The sequence below is a fragment of the Apteryx rowi genome, unplaced genomic scaffold (genome assembly GCF_003343035.1).
Source record: "Apteryx rowi isolate R43461 unplaced genomic scaffold, aptRow1 scaffold_81, whole genome shotgun sequence".
In the NCBI taxonomy this organism is placed as follows: Eukaryota; Metazoa; Chordata; class Aves; order Apterygiformes; family Apterygidae; genus Apteryx; species Apteryx rowi.
The window spans coordinates 427,679-447,177 of NW_020451105.1; the positions used below are offsets into that span (position 1 = coordinate 427,679).

General features: G+C 37.2%; 1 protein-coding gene across 1 annotated transcript in view; it reads left to right on the forward strand.

Moving 5' to 3' along the window:
- Positions 1–19,499, forward strand: part of ABTB2 (ankyrin repeat and BTB domain containing 2) — a 144,259-nt gene that overhangs the window by 35,714 nt on the left and 89,046 nt on the right. The gene's annotated exons all lie outside the window — the stretch shown is intronic.

Here is a 19,499-nt window from a genome sequence, read left to right on the forward strand (position 1 = left end):
TTCCTCCACCATCCGCAGCTTGAGCAATTGTATAAAATCTTTGTTAATGGCAGGGAAGTGATGTGCCCTTGCCTTGCTCTTGTTAGGGTGGTAGCAGTGAGCCTGGTTATGCTGCCACTTCCGGGAGTTTCTATCCTTACAGATTTGTGAAAGTATTTGTCGGTATTATTGGCTTGAAAAAATTGTATGTTCACTTTCCTCCGTATCTTTTTGGCTGGGTAAGAAGCAAAGGATTTTGTTTCTCTTTATACGTGACATAGTAAACAAATAAACAAAATGCAGCCTTTTGGAATAGATGGTTACTGACTGTAGTAATTCCAAGAAGCTGTAGGAAATATCATTCAGTTTTTGTAGACTTATTTCAGGTCTAGAAGTATGTAGATAGATCTTGATTTGGAAGATGCAGGAGTAATTACTATTCCTTTTTAAATGGCAGAAATCCTGTATTCCTTCATTTATAGCTATATAAGCTCCTCTGAAAGCAATAGCATATGATGCACTTCCACCAGGACAGCAGAGAGAAAAGGGGCCTTGTAAAGCTGCACTTATATTAGATCAGTGCTTTTCAACATTGCCTGAATTAGGGATGTACCAAACAGTAGAGCAGTCATTTAGAAATTTTAGTAAAAGTAACTCCAGTAATCAGAATTCTAGACTTCATCTAGAAAGCTTAGTCGAACTTTCAGGCCAGAATTTCATCCAGCATTCATCTAAAAATCGATTGTATTTAACCCTCATGTCTGAGTGATTTATGCAACTGATAACCTATTTAGATGGTTGGGGCAGAGAGATAGACAGAGAGTTCATTGGGTTAAATGAAATATTGTCTTCACTCAGGAGACTTACGTTCTGTCCTCATCTAAATCATGGCTTCCTTTAGGACTTTGGACACTTTTGCCTCATTTTACTCACCTGCAAAACAGTGAGTTTTAATTTATTAGCACTTAGGAGTTTTAAGTTGATTCAAAGTGAAAAGCAATTTTTTATTCTGCAACATTTTTTAATGGATAGAGAACATTGACCTGGGGCTTAAAGGGAATATTCACAAATGCAAATTTTAACTTGGGGAATTATTTACCATCAGCTCCATGTGCTGAATTATCCTTTAGAGGAGCTTCTGTTTTAGACTTTATTGTCTTGCAGATACAATTTTCCAGTGTGTGTTAAAAAAAAAAAAAGGGAGCTAAAAATGCAAAGTTTCAGGATGCGTGTCTGAAAAGCCCTTGTTTTTTTTGTCTTTAGAAACTGCATTTTTTACTTAAATTTTGTCCCATGAGGACTTTAATTTGGTTATTCCTGTGATCTAAGATGTATGCAAGAAAAGAGCAAACATCATCTGTAACATCATAATATATCAAGAACAGTGGAAACAACTGTTCAAATTCTAAACTTTTTCAGTTAAAAATAGCATGTCTGTTGTGTCTAATAGCACAAACCCCTTAGGTTCAAAACTACTTCTGGTGATGAAGTTTCCATTAAAGGATGATAAACTCTAGACGTCTGTGTGACAAAGAACTCATCTCTTTGGAGTAAGAATGCTCTTTGAAAAGCTTTATAAAAGACTGCAGTATTTAATAAGTCTCGGTGACGGCTACTTTGAATTCCTCTAAAGTATGACAACCTAAGGGCTGATGGGATTATCTGTGAAGGAACAACATGTGATAGGTAAAGGTGAACGCTTCCCTTCTAAGCAGTGAATAACAATTCTGTAGAGGGCACAGACATGAATTGTTTGTTCTCAGCGCTGGTTCAAATCAAGAATGATTCCTTAAAATAAACAGAGCCATCCAGATATGAGAGATCTAGCTGCACTTGAAGGGTAATTCAGTTTTAGGTTAACTATACATCTCAAGTGTAAATAAGTAATCCAGACTCAGTATGGATTACTACCTCTAGAATTGGAACACTTTCTTTTAGCTTCATTTTTTTCAGGTGAATTAAATCGAGCAGGAACGAAGACCAGACTAGAATAAGCATGTTCATGTGTGTACTTAAGAATAGCTCTCCCTAAACGAACTAAGTGTTGACGAGTCTAAAACCAGAAGTAGATTGGATCTGAATATTTAGATTGCTAATAGGTGTACCAATGCTTAACCTTTATGGATTACTTTTTATTCATAAATTAGCTAAATAGTAAGCTCTTATTCAAAGGTAAAGATTCCAATGATCTCTGGGCAATTTTGTAGTGAGACTGAGGAAAGGGTGGTGTTTTGCTCACTATTAGCTGTACACTCTAAACTGAGAGCACATCTAACTGTAAAGATAAATGAATTTATTGCTTTCAAAAGGAACTCCATTAACCCTTCAATGACTAGGTACGTAAATATGTTTCTATTTTTCAAGAATTAATTATAGGGTGTTAATCTTTGTACTGAGAAACTGAAAGTTAATTAAAGAACAGATATTTTAATAGATTTTCTTTTAACAAGCAAGGGAGAAACTGTTTCCATTTCAAAATATTCCTTTGTGTGCCAAAGTTAAGTGGATAAGTCCTTTTAAAAATGAACAATTTGGCTAGTGGGCAGTATTAAATACAACTGATGAATGCCTAAGTTGTGTGCTGATTAGTAACTGGCCATTAATAAACAGGTCTTTATCCAACAAGTGGCATGTTTTAAATAGTGAAGAAGATAGGGAGGAGGATTTTTACTCTAAACATAGCAGTGCAGTAGAAATAGAAAACAAGCTTTGGAAATAATTGCTACAGCACTATGCTTTTATGAAATGTATATCCACTGAAACCAAAAGGGATGTAAAACTTTCCTCAGGCTAAACTGCTTCTGTCATCTTTGCTGAGATCCTCCGCATCTTTGACTATTTTCAAGCTCCCTTATCTTCTGCTGACCTTAGGGAAAAACAGGATAGGTTCAATACGAGTATTTGTAGATGGGAGGCTTAAATATGGAATAATGTGGCCTTTGGAAATGAGCAAAAAGAGGACAGATATGAGTGATACTCTGGTGGATAGCCAGAGTTCACCTTATTAAAATATTAAAATAATATAAAACATATTTGAATGTTTTTGGTGCTGTTTAATTTATTAAATGCCAAGACTCTGTAGGAAAAAATAAAAGGGGACATGGGGGAAAGCTACTGGAACTCAAATTTATGAGCCACTATCATTCCCAATTTTATTTGGCAAACAGCAGCATAAAATTAATGATGCCAAATTTACCTTCCATGCAGAATGTGATAGCTTAACTATTTTAGCTATTTCAGCGTTGTAAATTATGAAACAGCATGCTAATGTGATCATTTCAGGCTCTTGTTTATATTAATGAGTTTTAGTCATCTAAGGCAAACTGATAACTACTGACTAATAGCTCAGCAGCATTCATATTAGCATCAAAGGCTGGTCTTTTTTTTTTTTTTTTTTTTTTTTTTTTTAATGCCTTGACGGATTATGGGTTAAAACAGCTAACAATTAACTCTAAGCTTAATTGAAATCCAAATCTTAAATTCTTGATGTAAGTGATGTAAGTTAATTTAATTCTGAAACATGGGTTTAGCTGATTTAGGTTGTTTGTTTGTTTGTTTGTTTGTTTGTTTTTAAGTGGCTTTGAACTCGCAAAACAAGACTGATTTGTTTCACAATTTTTTTTAGTGCTTGAAGTCAGCTAAAGAAGAGGGCTTGCTGAACTAATATTGAACAAAGATAAATTATCATAGGAGTATCAAATAGCTGCTGGCAAAAGCAATTTAAAAACCCTCAAATTGATCAAGAAAAGGCAAACCACTTTTCTTAAATGTTTAAGCTGTTTTTAATTTCTGTGTATTTGTATGAAGAACAAATACCACATTTCCTGGACATTATTTAATGGTAGAAATCAGAATAATAGGTTTTAGGTGTGCAAATGTGAAAGGTTGAATAAACATCACTTAAGAAAATTGGAGGAGGGTGGAGGAGGGAAGGAAAAATGATTGAGAATGAAATATCAAAACCAAAGCCAGTCTCTGATCAAGAGTTGGGGTTTTTGTGTGCAGGCAGCTGCTTATAGGTGAAATCTTTGTTTGATTCTATCAGTATTAAAGTCTATAGGTTTCTGTCATTCACTTCAGAGAATGCAGGATCATCCGTGTTAAACTAGTGCAAATGAGACAACATATTAGTATGGGATAGACTATACTAATACTTACATTAGGCTTCTAAATGTCCCGGTTTTGAAGTAGAAGTTTTCAAAAGCCAAGCAGAAAACAACTTAGTAGAGTGTTTGTGCAATTATTTTTACAAATGCTCTGCATTTACTCTGGACTCGTCACTACTAGAGTTATATCAAGCAGCTGAAGTTCTTGCTCTGACGCTCAGATAATCCAGGTCAGCTTCTGCTTTTCAAACAACTGCCTTCACTTGTTTTCCAGAAGGAATATTGCTACAGTTTTCTAAATAAGCCATTCCTCCAAATAAGGAAACCTGATACGCTTTGCTTAGAGAGCAGAAGGACTGTTCACTAAATCAGTATTGCTTTAGAATATACAATAATGTTTACACTTCCTCTTGGTGCCTGGTGTTTGAGCTTTAAGGTTGTCCCACGAATGGCTTCACGCATTTGATGTGCACAATGTTTGGAAATAGATTCATGAAAAAACAACCTCACTGGAGTAAGAAAAAAAAAAGGGGGGGGGGATTTGATATAAGTTCAGTCTTCGTTTTGGATCAGTACATTTTATAGTCCCCAGATATTCCAAACAGCATCTTCTAGAAAGATATATCCATTGTAGTGGAAATTAAATGCATATTTTAAATTCAGACAATTTTTCATGGTATTGTCTGTGATACGTAGAAGACAAATAAATGTGAAAGACATTCAAAATGCTCATGTAAAACTTGCCTATCTGTTAAAGGAAGTTGTCCATTAGAATTGGACCCCAAATCAGACTTTCTTATTGGATTGTTTGGCTAGTTTGTTTTTAGTTTAAAGTGTTTAGCTTTAGAAACTGAGTTTAAAAAATTTTTTAATATTTCACAACAGAATTGTACATCTAAACAATGAGAATGTGATATAGCGTAATCTTAACTGTACTCAAGAGTATGCTGAAGTTAGTGTGTTTGACAAAATGCTGTTCAGACTGTAGCCATCAGACTAGCAGTAAATGACTTATTTGTAACGCTTGCTGCAGCATTCACACTAAATTTCTAGCCTTGCTTTCAAAAACAGTCAAGGTCCAAATGGCCATCTTCACCAATTTACCTTTTACTCAGTTTTGAAGAGACCAGCCCAAGTTTAAAGTATCACTTAACTCAAACTAGACATTTTTTTATTTGACCAGAGGTCAGGTTAGTTTCATGAAAAGTGTTGAGTGAAGCCCAGCTTGGCAGAAGAAAGACAACTAGAAACAAAGTGAATTCATAAGTTTTGAAAATTTTCCTCAAAACTGACATAGGATGCAGAAACCAAAACAAAAAATAAAAATAAGAAATAAATAGGATAGTAGTATAAAATAATTCTCATGCTTATAACTGTACTCCTCTTAATACTGAAGTTATTAACCACAGAAGAAAGGAGCATTAATACAAGGAGTTTAATATAAGTTACTGAAGCATTTCAAATACATTTAATTTAGAAGAACCTTTCTAGCAGAAAATACATCATATATTGTTTAGTTATTGATGACAGTCCTGGAATACTGTAAAAATATTAACTTTCTAGAGCGAGGACTCTTCTTTCTAGCACTTTCAATTTTTTATTTTATTTTTTTTAACTTTCAGAGTTTAAATTATCCTTCTCCATTGTAAAAGGAATGCAAGGTTGTTTTGTTTGCCTTTTTGTTTTTAATAAACATTGATCTGCTCATTTAATACAAAAACTGAGAGTGTGCTTGAGAAAATCATGAGAACTTAATGATTTGCAATAGCATGGCAAGTATTGACAAAACTAACTGTACTAGAGTCCTGACTTTACTTTGGAGGCTATTAGGGCTGCCGTAGCCTTAATAGTAATAAAAGAGACTGCATTTGGGTAAATCTTGCTTCTACTGAGTTTTAGCTTGTATGAGAAGGTAGGATGCTATTTTTACAGTATGTGGACCAACTTTCATCAATAAAGTCTCATGATTACTTTCTGGGTACATTGTTCCTCTATTGTAAGCTTTGTGCCAACCTCTGCAACTGTTTACATAACCATTCTAGGAAAATATTTAACATATATTTAGCTTTCTCAGCTGTGAGGAAGAAGAGTCAGCAACATGTGAATGGTCACTTCTCTGTAGTTCTCCAGAGATATCATTCGGTATTCTTTGAGTCACATAACACAGCTAGGAAAACAGTGTCATAGAAAATTCAGGGAGCAGTTTTATGTTACACTGAGTTCAGTCTAAATTTAGGCTGCCAATGAAAGGAGATCCTGTTCTCCCTGGGTCAGCCACATGCTTCCACTAGTTGTGTTTGCTCTGGCAATTCTATGATTCTGGGCAAGTTGGATCGGCTTGCTGACTTGATGGAAAATTTGCTCTCAAAAATAAAAGCAAGTTTTCCATTGGATTAGATTGCTGACCTGACTGAGGCCTAAGACTGCATAAATCTGTGCAAGATTGAGGGTGAGAATATGTACGTGAGGGGAAAAAGAAAATAGGACTTCACCTTTTAGCAGCAGCTGGCATAACATAAAACCGTGCCCTTAGATTATAAACTCTGATTCAAGCTACTTTAAGTATCCAGAATGCTCAAGATCTTTTTAAAACATGTATTGACACCTACAGGATAAGATCCTGCTTCTATATTATTGGATGTGAACTACCCTATATTAAGACACTGCGCATCAAAACATGGAAACAGGTAGAATCTGAATAGACAAATAAAACATCCTTGGTATCACTGAATCACCCATTGCCAATGCAGTACCTGCAGTACTGAGCATCTGTCACACCAAGGAGTTTTGTAGAGAAAAAGGAGAGAAATGTAAAACTCCCCTACAGTGTAATTTCTTATGAGAGAGCATGGAACAAATCTCTAAGCACTTTTATTTGACTGAGGCAAGCAAGAAGCCTGCTACAGCCCGGGTTAAAAATGTTCTGGTTGAAGGCTTCTCATGTGAAGTTGGTGATTGCTATAATCAGCAGAAGACTACAGTTTCCAGGGTGGAAAAGAATGCTTTCTCTTTTCAATTTCTGTGGACTAGACTAATCTTTCTGATTGATAATACACGAAGTACTGGATGGAGACACAATTTTGGCTAGAAGGTTTTTGCAAGATCTCATCCCATTCTCATCCAATTTGCTGGTTGTGACTTTGTTCTTGTTCACTTCGATATAGGAGTAACTCTGTTGAAGTTGAGACACTTGAACGTGGACAAAAATTGTTTTTTAAGAAGCTAGAAAGAGTGAAAATAAGACCCTACAGGATCACAGGTAGCCTGGGTGACGTTTTTCTAATTTTTTCTGCCTGAGTGAAATTCCAAACTTTAATGAACTAAAAAATATGAACCACATTTTTTGTTCAAATCAGTGAAAACTTTTTATTTTGGCTGTTTTCTTTTTCTTTACCATTCACTTCATTACAGAAGGCTCAAGTTCAGAATTTCAGAACTAAAAAAAAAATCAGTGCTTTCTTAACTTCTCGTTAAGACTTTTCTCCGAAGTAAGTTGAAAGAAGCCAACCTTATCTCTGAATAGTTTTGGTTATGCCAAATTAGTATGCTCAGTTTTAAAAAAAAAAAAAAAAAGGAAAAAGAAAAAAAGGGAAAAAAAAGCATTTGCCAGAAATTTCCCAGTGACCGCCACTCCATTTATACAAAGTTAAACCACATGTTAATAGAAAGTGATGATGCACTGTTGCTTTTCTAGCTACTTGTTTCTCTGAAGCACAGAAGAGTCTGCATGCTTGTGAACTGGAGACACCATCTTTGCATAGCTACGTTGGTGGATTTAGCAATGTAGTTAAAGGATACATTACAGATTTATCCAACTACTGAAAATTTGGTGTGTATTCTAGTTTTCCACCTCAGGAACATCTGTGACTCCACACCTTCTGCTCACTGAAATAACTAATAAATGTACTGCACACACTAGTTTAATCAGTCCAATGCATGAGGTCAGTCAGCAACATAAATGCTGGTCAGTTTGGGGTAAGAACATCAAAGGTCTGAGCTTGTATGGAAATGATATTATTGTTACCTTAATGCACTAGGTTATTAGACATTGTAAATAATAAAACTGCTTCCATTGGGGTATGTGTGAAGTTGACTTGGATTTGCAGTTCACTAATATACAAGTTGTAATGAGAAATCCTTCTGAGTAGAGAAAGTACTGAAATACTTTCAAAGGAACACCTGATCTTCGGAATCTGTTTTCAAGGATCACACTGGTTGTAAATAGCTGCTCTCCCATGTGGATGTTTTAAAAGGGATTTTTGTTCTCTTTTGCCCAGTGAAGGATACAAACACTCTAATAGGAGAATTTTATGCCTTTCCACCTGCCCCAGTTAGAGTTCTCGAGGGAACAAATGCAGGTAAATCTTGTATGGTAATTTTAGTTCTTAAGTCCATTATTTTATGTTGTGTTGCATCAGGTCTCCTGTGTAATGAGCCTTCAACAATCAATCTAAATGCAACTACTTTCCTTTGCCAGTCTCGCCCCTACCTTTTAGCTACTGCTTCTAACATCTCGTACTGTTCCCATTCCTTTGCTTCTGCACGTAGCAGATACTTACATTCACTTCAGTACAGAGAACTGATAACGTGATTTCCAGCACATTAGTTTTTTAGCACAGTATAATACAGTTTGTTTTAAACTGGAGTTACACTTTCATCTCTGATTTTACTCCACAAACATCATTTGTTACACTAGAGAAAGAGGTGGGTCATCCTCTGTGGCAACTGTAAATTCTGAATGTCTTTTAACTGATGGCAGGTGGTGATTTCTGAAAGATAGAAATTATGCTTTTTTCAAATGTACTAAGGAGAGTATTTGTAGAGAGTCTCAGTCCCATTGTGAATGAAGTGTCCCATTATACCTACTTAATTCACTGGAAAGCTAAGGTTAAAGGGAAGCTTGGGATGGACTAAGAATGAAAATACTATTGCCAGTTTATACACCAAATGTTTGGCTGTGCTGCTTCTTGCTTCCTAAGCTCTTGTATGCTCATCCTCTGTCTGTCTGGAGTGCCGTGTTCTGAAAATGTTGCATAGCCTCCATTAATTACTTGTGTTGATCTATTCAGACAGGGAACATAAGGTTTACCGAGCCTGTTGGTGTTTAGAAAAAAAAATCAGCACTTTATTGCATTATTTTTTCATGGTGTTTTATCTTTTAGCTTTATTCATGGGAGTAGTCCCTGTGGGCAACCTGATGGAGGTATGGGCTGCAGAATCAAACCTTAAGTCAGTGAAAGTTATGGTTTTTTGGCCAAAGTTGTATTTATGCTGAGAATAGATACTGCAAAAAAAAGTAGGCAGTTACAAGCATGTTATATTACTTAAAACCGGGGCCTATCATAAATACTCTCTGTATCACTTGACAGTGGAAAATAGAATAGAGAAATACATTTTATGCATTCAAGAGAGGAATAGCCCTACTAGGTCTATTGCTGACCTGTTAGCAGAACTCTGTTAGCAGTCTCTGGTGCTTTTCTCTCCAGGCAAATTCTTATTACTGTGAGGAGTAAAGCCACAGTGTTCAAAGCTGTTTCAGAAATTCATTCTGCTTAGTGTGTTCAAGAGCCATAGCTCAATAGATCAGTGTTCTTTATTGCAGTAGCTAATAAAAAGAGCTTTATCAAGTTACCTTGCTTTATGGCTGGTTCTTACATCTGCCTCTGTAAAGCATTTCCCCATTTACTGCAGGAGCAATCCAGTCATGAGGCCAGGAAGGTGGCCGAGTAGCAACAGAACTGTAGATGCATCTCCATCATATAAACAGGAGTTTGCACTGGACAACCCAGTGCGGGGAGAGGAGAGCTCTCCTTCAGTAAATCTTCTCCTCCCAGCTATTCAAATGAGGTTGCAAATTTCCTGTGCCAAAGCACTAGTTTCAACCAGCCTGAGCATATCTTTGTAAAACAGCATGTCAAAATTACGCTATCAAATACAAGCTAACTGTCTGCTGGAAATCAAAATATACAGTCCTAGCTCAGTGTAAGAAGCATGTCTTTGCCAGAGTATGTTATGGCCTTGGTAAAAATACTTGTGCTGATCTCCTTCATTTTCTTCAGCTATAACATGGGAGGATGACAATAATAAACTGCCTTTCATGGCTTCATTAATGTGCAGAAGCGCTTTTTTTTGAGGTTCCATATTAATGTTAATATGTATTATAGTTCATTGTTAAACACACAAAGAACAGATACAATGGAAATACAAAGGTCATACTCCAGTATTTTCGATGATAGTTGTAAATGGAGAAGAAATCAGAAGGATCACAACAATGTAAGTGAGAGAAGAGTCTGCACTTTCCTATTCTTGGAAAAGAATAGGAAATTCAGATGGATAATAATTTTTTTTTTTGGCCCTTTGCATGCGAGAAGATTGGGAGTGTTGCTTATCAGTACTGAATTTTACTGTAACATTCACAAAATCTTATTAATTATTGTGTCAAACTCCTATTTTCCCTTGCATGTTTATTTCATAAGCCTTTTTCCTTACAATTACTAGATTTCTTAATTGTCAGTTAAGAGCAATGAAAAAAGTAGAATATGAAAAAGTTGTTTTGACTTCTCTCAGTATAACCTCTAGCTACACTTGTGTGGTATTGCAAAAAAGAAGAAAAAAATAATAGAAATGTGAAAACTATTGGTGTTCCACAAAGAGGCTCTGCTCCCTGAAGGACAGAACTATTTCTTGTTCCCCTTTTCAAATGGAGCATTAAAGCATATAATGCAGCAATTATTTTGTTGGGTAGGTGTTTCATTACCAACCTGGGCCTTGGAGGTGGTGGGAGAAAATTTGTCTTGACCTTCCAGGGAAACCATAAAAGAGAAATGATGTCTAAATAATAAATGTCTAGGAGAAATGTGAAATACCTAATGATGTTGCACTTAGATTTCATGACAACTGTGCATTGTAGTATAAAGAATTGGTATATGGATCATTTCAAAAGTAGTTTTTTTGTGTTTTTTTTTTTATTGTTTCCTTGCATTTCCCATCTTCCCTTTTCTCCTGGTTCCATCCATCTCAAATATATTTGTGGGGGTTATTTTTGTTTGTTTTTTCCCCAGGATGTGCTTTTTCCTGATTTTTCCCTTAGGATTGGAGCAAACCACAAAAAAGCGGATTTGGAAGGAACTTTGATTCCAAATTGAGAGTGTTTGAATCAGGGCTTTATTTATTATATTTTGTCATATGTACAGAGTTTGATATTGGTAGCATGTAAGAACAGATCTCACCTTTTCCCTTTGGTCATCCTATGAAAATTAGACTGACAATACATTTTGAGCAAGATGGCATGGAAGAGAAGATGCAGGAGTATCCATTGTGTCATGTGACCCAGCTTTGTATTGCTGCTCAGGGTTTGGGGGTGGGAGTTGATATGCGGGCTTGGGTGGTTTGGGGATTTGGTTTGGTTTGTTTTTTTCCACTTTCTAAATTCAGATTTAATAGCACTTAGCACCAGCTTTTGACACTGTTATCATTCCTAAATTCTGAAATTTATAATTCTGTAGTTGTGCTATTTTATCCCTTCTTGAAGAATCATCATGCTTTCTATGCTCCTGCTTTTTCCAATTGCTTCGGAAAAGGCTGATTTCCTCTCTGAATGATCTAGGATAAAACTGATTTTAATGGAAAAATAAACTGTCCTAGAATAAATAGACTATTAAAAGATCTCATCTGTAAATCTTTCCTTCTAAAAAAACTCAGTGTTCCCAACTGTGGTTTTTTTCCTTCTTATTTTATATTCCTTTAGACCTAATGGGGATCTCCATCTCCTTTTGCCAAGTGAAGGTAGTACCCCTAAAGAATTACTAATCTGAACAGACAAATTGATCGTTATGTTGAGCTTTATTAATGTTCCCAAGAACCCTGGTGTAACATTATCTATCATGCCAGAGCGTAGGAGTAACTTCTGATTGTATCTTGCTTGAGTGATCTGCCTCATTCACTATGAAGTTTCACATCCTCAGTGGTTTCAAATACCAATTGATCAGCTGTCTGTGTGTGTGTGCGTGCTCGACAATCTTTGTTTTACTCGAACTGAAATGCTTCTATTCTTGGCTCAGATTCTTGGATAGAGGCAATCCTTTAGAGAAGTAAATGCTGAACAACTTATCTACTGCTTTATCATATTGTCACTTAGGTCTCTTAGGCTTGGTAAGATCTGGAGTAATGCCTTTCTACACAAAAGGTTCGCAGCAATTAGAAGAGGTGCAAAGGAGAGCACGGAGGCAGCTTTTTCAATGTACAAAGCAAATCTCTTGGCAGTAAGGAGCTTAAGCTTTAGCACCTTGAGAGGTAGCTGGAAGAGGCAGGGGCTCCCAGCTGCAGTGTTCAGAACTTGGCACCAGTCGAGAGTCACTCCCTCTCACAAAGATAAGAAACTACTGATAAGTAAATGAGCCAGATCTTTCCTCCTTTTGAAGTCAGTTTTTGCCTTTATATTTCCTTTGGGAAAGAAAAATCTAATCTGATATGTTAGTCCCAAGATGTTGCCTGTACTATTTCTAGTTTGGAGTCTGAGGAAGCACAACTGGTGTTAAATACCATCCAAAAGCATCTCCTTGACATATGAACTAGCTTCTAATCTTTTACATCATGCTTGTTGTGTTTCTGAGGTTCCCCCCTCCTTTCCATTTTAAGTCTCACTTTTCCACAGTTAGGAGTCTTCAGCGGCTTCCCTATCTCAGCACAACTACACACAGATTGCATTTGGACCATGCTTCAAACTGAGTGCCCTTAGATTTCAAACTGACCTCAGTGACCTTCCCTAAATCCTCCTTCCATTCTTAAGACTCATTCAGATACTGTTTTCCTTCTCTTCTAGGCTTCCTTTCTTCACTGCCTTCTTTTCTACCTTTTGATAGCTTCTTTCCACATACTTGCCAATATTAGTCTGTTGGGCTATTGCTGTTTTGTTCTTTATCTCATCCCTAGTATGGCCTTTTGCCAATAAAAGAGCACTTGGTGATCATTTGTGTGAGACATGCCTGTTATAAAACAACTTCTGGTATGTGTCCTGTGCATATAGGCATACACAGACTCAGATGATGTGCTTCTGTGATTTGGGCTGTAGCTGGCAGTGTTTGGATTTGGACTCTAGGCCCCATGGTGTGCTATCTGAATCTTTTTTTCTTTTAATTGAGAAAATAGATAGCTAAAGCATTTTAATGAGTATTGGTTTGCTGGAGATTTCAGATGACTCAGTGTAGTATACAGGCTCATGGGAGTGCATTATGCTTTTTGTAAAAGCAGAAAGTTGATGAGTTGAGAAGACAAAAAGCATGATTCATCTTGGTCTATGTGACTAGTACAAACCTAGAAAAATTTAAGGAGTGGTTGTAGCTTTACCTATCTCAGCTGAGAGTTGGCTTTGATCATTGGGAGACTTGGTCTTCTCAGAGCTTCTAGAGAGCCTTGTTACCCTTTTGTCTTCATGATGACCATATGTGAGAATGCTTAATAAGGCTGTCACTACAGTGTGCTCCTTGTTTTTTTGTTTGTTTTGTTTTTTTGTGGTTTTTGTTTTGTTTTGTTTTTAAGATTTAAAACTTTTCTTGTGATCCTTTATCTTCCTGACAGATTTGCCATACTTTGTCACAGGGGAACAGCTTCACTGCTGGAATGTTTTTTCTGCTATTTCCACTGCCTATCAGTGCCTTAGTTGTGCCATAAAGAGGTGATTTTTTAAAAAATCCCCTAGTGCCTTTGTTTAGATGCTCACATTTATGCATGCTTCCTGTTGGCAAATCAGTTGAGATAAGCAAAAGAATACCCTGGATCATAAGCTGGAGCAATCATCATTGCCCTTCGGCATTACTGTGACAGTATGGATCATAACAGCAGCTTGTTAGGCAGCTTTCTCTTCTTCAGCTAAATTGACAATGACAATAACATGTCAAATGACTTCCCCTAACTCTTTGCATGATGGTAGTAGAAGTTCAAATTGTTTGTTTACTTTATTGATAACAAAAATAAAATTCTGATAACCAAGCCACGTAATTTCCTTCATTTCCTAACATGTAAGTGCTAGGGATGTGAGGCTGCTCAGTAGTGGGTGTAAATAACATATATACCTTGATCAAGAAAATGTTTAAGATATGAAGATGTTACCCAAGTTTAATATTGACTTACAAAGGTCATAGGAAGAATTAGTTAAAGATGAGTCACTCCCCCAAATTACTTGCAGATAGTTAGGAGGAAATGCCTTGATAGCTGTGCACATGACATCTCTGAAGTCTTTTAATATGTAACTTGGAGGTTAATACTGGGAGCCAGGCAGTCAAATATACTACAAATAGTTAAAAGCTGTCTCTGTCTCATACTAAAACGTTATCAATGTTCTGCTGGGCTGACAGCCTTGACATGCTGCAGTACCTGAAGAAATTGGAAGTGTCTTTGTGTATGCTTTTAGTCCTTTTTGTCAAAATGCTTTACTGCCAGCATCTAAAGTTAGAGGGCTGTTTTGTCCCTTTATTCATTGAGAGTCTTGGGGTCAGGTGCGAGCCCATTTGGTTCTGTTTAGGTGAGCGGCATGGAGTGTGTGTGAGTGGTAGTCTCTGTTTTGACGCACGTATTGCAGAATTCCACCCAAGAGGAGAGAAATGCATGAAGTACCTCCCAGGTACCTACCCAAGAGATGCAGGCTGGAGGAAGTCAATAGGGGCAAAGATTCAATTAGAGGTAGAATGGAGTGGAGGTGAGACAACTAGTTCTCATCTCTGGGATCTGGCTACCTCTCAAGTACAGGTTTGGGATTTGCATGAACTTCCCAAGCTCATCTCAGAAATGCACTAGCCATTGCAGAGCCCCATGTAACTCTGAGGAGAGGATTCTCCCTCCTGCCCCCTGCAGAGATCTTCAAATGCCATCTTGACTCAGACTACGATCCAAGGTTCGTTCCTAACAGATAAAAGTAAGAGCTGATCACATGCTGGATTGCTGCTGTTAGGAATTTGTTCAACCTGTAAGTCTGATCAGCACTCTACTGGATTTAAGCATCTGTTATGAATTAAGCTGGTTCATGCAGGCAAATGCCCTGCCTTTCCTTCTAATATTATTGTTTTTCTGGTATGTATGCGTTTCTCTTTGTTGATGGTAAGTGCCATCTATAGCATACGGCTGCTGAAGCATGGTGTCAGCACAAAAGCCACCCAGAAGGATAAGATAAAAAAGATCCTGTGTGGGCGACTGCATAGGAAGAATCTTCAAAGGAGTGATATAAAGAGCATCTCTTGAGACTTAAATTTCCTGATCAGTCAAACAAAGATGGGACCAATTAATCTTTCGGGCCAACTGGTAAGTTCTCAGTGTCTTTCAGAAGTTTCTGTCAGTGTGCAAGTAGGGATCCTTGAAAGAAGTATTAGATGTATCTTGCCTAGTGTGTTTACTGTTGATTCGTGGTTAAAACTTAAGTTGATTGTATAAAAAGTATTACTGCTTTAGACAAGCAGCTCCCAGTAGTTGGAGCTTAGCTTCTGTTTATAAGAATCAGATTGCCTGGTAAGGGCCGGTTAATCTGGGATGCTGGCCAGCATAATTTCTGAACTTGTTATGACATGTTGCCTGTTACCACTCTAACAGGATTGTCTGTTGGGGCTCGTGCTTCTCCTTCAGAGGGGTTAATTTTGTCTCACTTTCCGAACGCAAAGGAATAAAATTTAGCCTCTCTATTCCTTTGTCCCCTGCCCCTTGCTGCCCATGTTAATTTAATTTGACAGGCTGGCATGTAGGATTTGTCAAATACTGTAACCTTAAGCAACGCAGATATTGAAAACTGTGCTTTAAATGTATATAATCCAGATGTGGGAGCCAATAAAATGGTAAGATGAAATGATATATCAGGCTTTGTGGGGAGAGAAAGGGAGAAATACTGTTTGACACTTATTTTTCCGCATGGCATAAAGTGCAGAGCAGGATTCAATAAGTTATATTAGCCTCCAAGAATAGAAGTATTTTTTGTAGTTTCAGTACTGGTAGGTATAGTGAGTTTCAGCATTTTGTTATTGATCATATTTATAACGTGAGAATTGTTAAGTGAAAAAGATTTAGTGTTTGGGTGCCAAAAAGGCTGGTGTTGATGAGTATTTTCCAGTAAGTTGCTGAGCTGATCTTCAGCTCAGAATGGTAAAGTCTAATGAAGCAAATTCTGTAGTAGGCTGTGTGAAATTGTTCGATTACCTCATTCTTCCCATCAACACAAGGCACTGCTCAAAGGGACAATGTTTCTCTCTCTGAGTAGTCCTGACAAAGAAGGCACTGACTTAATGAATTTTAGGACTGCAGGAATTATCCAGTTGGAGTAAGTCAAGGAACTTCAAAAGAGTGGGTGAAAGGAAGCTTATAAGCTATTGCTATATATGCACTGAATAAGTAAACTACAATGTCATATTTGGCATGTTCTACAAAATCTATTCACAAATTATATGTATAAAACAACCTATGTTTCTGCAATATTCATTCTCCTCTGCATTGGAAGAGCCTGAAAGATTTATAATAATTAACTTTCAACTAAATCTCTTCACTCCCTCTGGTGACCTCTCTTTGGCATGAGGGAAGAAGTACTGAGCAACACAGGGCAATATTTTGTCAAACAGTTTATTCTCCAAAAGTGCAGTTTCAGGTTAGCTAAAAATGGGTGTTTGTCAAATACAGAACATAGGCCTAATAAGCAGGAGGAAAAGTTGAAAAAGTTTTAGAAACTTCAATTTGAAATTTAAATCAAATATTTTAATGTCAACAGGAATCATCATTTACAATTTGCCTACATTTAATATAAAAGCTAAAGAAATTTTCAATCAAAACAAAACAATTTTTTCACTTTTTTAAAAATAACTGGACAGTGAGCCAGAAGAGTTATATGCACTGCTCAATCACAAAATAAATATTGGTGTTGAGAACACAAACTTGATTTGTCTGTATCATATTGTGTTGATATGATAAGATGAAGTAGGAAAATTTTGGGATTTATTTCGGTTCTCCACCGTTTGAATTAGTGTCCAGGTATAGATTAGAAACGGAACTGTGTTTAGCCACCATTCTCAGCTCCCTTCTCAGATAAACACCTTTCATATTTGAATAATGTTAGACCCAAATCCAGACCAGTTCTGGTTTTGAATTCACAAAACCAAAATATGTATGATAAGGTTTTGCAAATCCAAACTAACCCTGTTCTTGAGTGTTTGTTGATTTGCTTAAGTCAAAAGTTGTAAACAAAACACAAGTTATACCGGAGAAAAACAATGAGGAAACGCATGTGTCAGAATTGTTCTCTTTCACCCCAGAGGCCCCAGATTAGAACAGCATCCCCCAATGTCCGTGCAACTAGTAAAATAACTGCTCATATTGAATAAGTGTCCCATTAAAAGTACAAGATGTGTTAGCTATATCTGAGAGAGAGAATGCTCCCTAAGCTGTTCTGTCCAAAGTTTTGTATGCGCTGATGCGAAGAAGTTTTTGCATCAGTTGTGGCTAATTCAGATGGAGGCAACGCTGCTGAAAGATGTCAGTGAATGCAGATCCAAATTGGGAAATTCCATGTTTTTTAAACAATGCAGTATCTGTCTGGATCTGGCTCTTTGAAACCTTAGCATAAGCAAGTGCAAAGAGATAAGTAGTAGAAGTGCTGTTTTAAAAACCTCTGTCCTGTTCAGCTGATCATATGATCTAGCCTCTTGGGTTTGTTTGATTTGTTCATTAGCTGTGTAATCCATTCATTTCTGGTGTGGTTCCATAAATCACATGCTTGCCAGAGTGAAGAGAGTTATTTGAAAGGATGGAAGAACCACTAAGTAGAAATGAGAGCATGTGTAAAATGTTCACCCCACATAGCTGGGGGGGGATGATCATTGGCCTCCGCACAATATGGAGCGGAAAGACCAGCTAAACCTCAGCCATTTCCCCAGTTTCTGGTTAACGTAATAAACATGGCACTAGGCTATTCCCAGTAGGGACATACTGCAGCTTCCAGAACTGGGGGTAGCTTGCTTTCTGTCATGCTCAGCCGTGGCTTTGTATGTTTTTCTTCCAAATTACAACATGGTTTTAATCTAAACAGACATCAGTTCTGTAGGCCAAGCACATCAAATATGTATCACAAGGATAACAGAATGGAAGAAAGTAACATTGCTCACAAAGTGACTGTGTGATAGTACAGGGAAGAGGAGGGGGAAGTGGAGGAAAAGATTGTGCAGAGAAAGACCCCCTAAAGCAAAGCAACTAATGGAAAAAGCCATGAATGAATAGAGGTATTGTATTCAACTTAGTGAAACAAATTCCCCAGGGAAAGGTTAGGTTCCGGGATAAATGAAATCTCCACTCAAATGGCATTCTACCCTGTCCAGATAAGGACATGATGATTACCTGTTAAGAAATAGAATTCAGAGTATTTATTACTTCTGTTCTAATTTACACAATTCTGAAAGTGTCTTACTTTGCCTTGATTGCAAGGCTGTAGGATCAGGAGATTCTGCCTTTCTGGAAGAAGTTATGTTCTAGGATCTCTTGAGCACCTCCTCCTTTCTTTTTTTTTTCTTTTTTTCTTTTTTTTCTTTTTCTTTTTTTTTCTTTTTTCTTTTTTCTTTTTTTCTTTTTTTTCTTCCAGCTTTTTATACTCAGTATTGGTGGAAGGTATGAGCTTTTTTTCCCACAATCACTGCAAAACGCTGTCTAGAGAACATAATCAGCATTGCGTAAGTCTCCACAGCCTGGTATCTCTCCGTGTTCTAGCAGTACCAGATAATGACCAAAGAAGGTTGAATGGTCTATAACTCACTTCCTGGCTTTTTCCTTGGGTCTTTTGCTGCAAGCATCAGAAAATTTAGGAGTGGGGTCCTCCGTAGGTAAAGAGAAGGAAGGGTGCCTGCTGTGCACAGCTGGGGAGTAAGTAGTCCCATGGGAAGTGCTGGAGTAACTGTGTGACAGCTCTGTGGAAAGCAAGCCATTTTGGAAAGGGGATATGCATGGGGAAGTACTGTTTTGGGAAGCCTTAGAACTGCTTGTCTTGTATGAAATGGTAAGCTAGCACAGATTAGGGCTATACAAATCCTGAAGAAGCCTGTCATGAAAAGTACATGGGACTGGGGAGGGAAGAAAGGGATGGGCCACCTTTTGCAACCTGCTGCAAGGCCAGAAAACTGAGTTGCTACAGAAATTTGTACAATGCTGTGATGTCCTTCTTGGGGCACCGTGGTAAGCCCTGCCTTCTGTGAGTGGGAGTTTTGTTCGTTTGTTTTTTATGTCATTGCTGCTGTAACTGGGACATTACAAAACAGTTTAAGTTTTCAATGCAAAAGAACAAGTTGGATTTTAGCTCTTGTGATAGCAAGAAAAAGTCAAAAAACATGGAATGAGTGTGGTCTAAGATGCAGAAACCTGAGAGGACCCAAATCTTACTTTTTTTTTTCTTTTATTCTTTTTTCT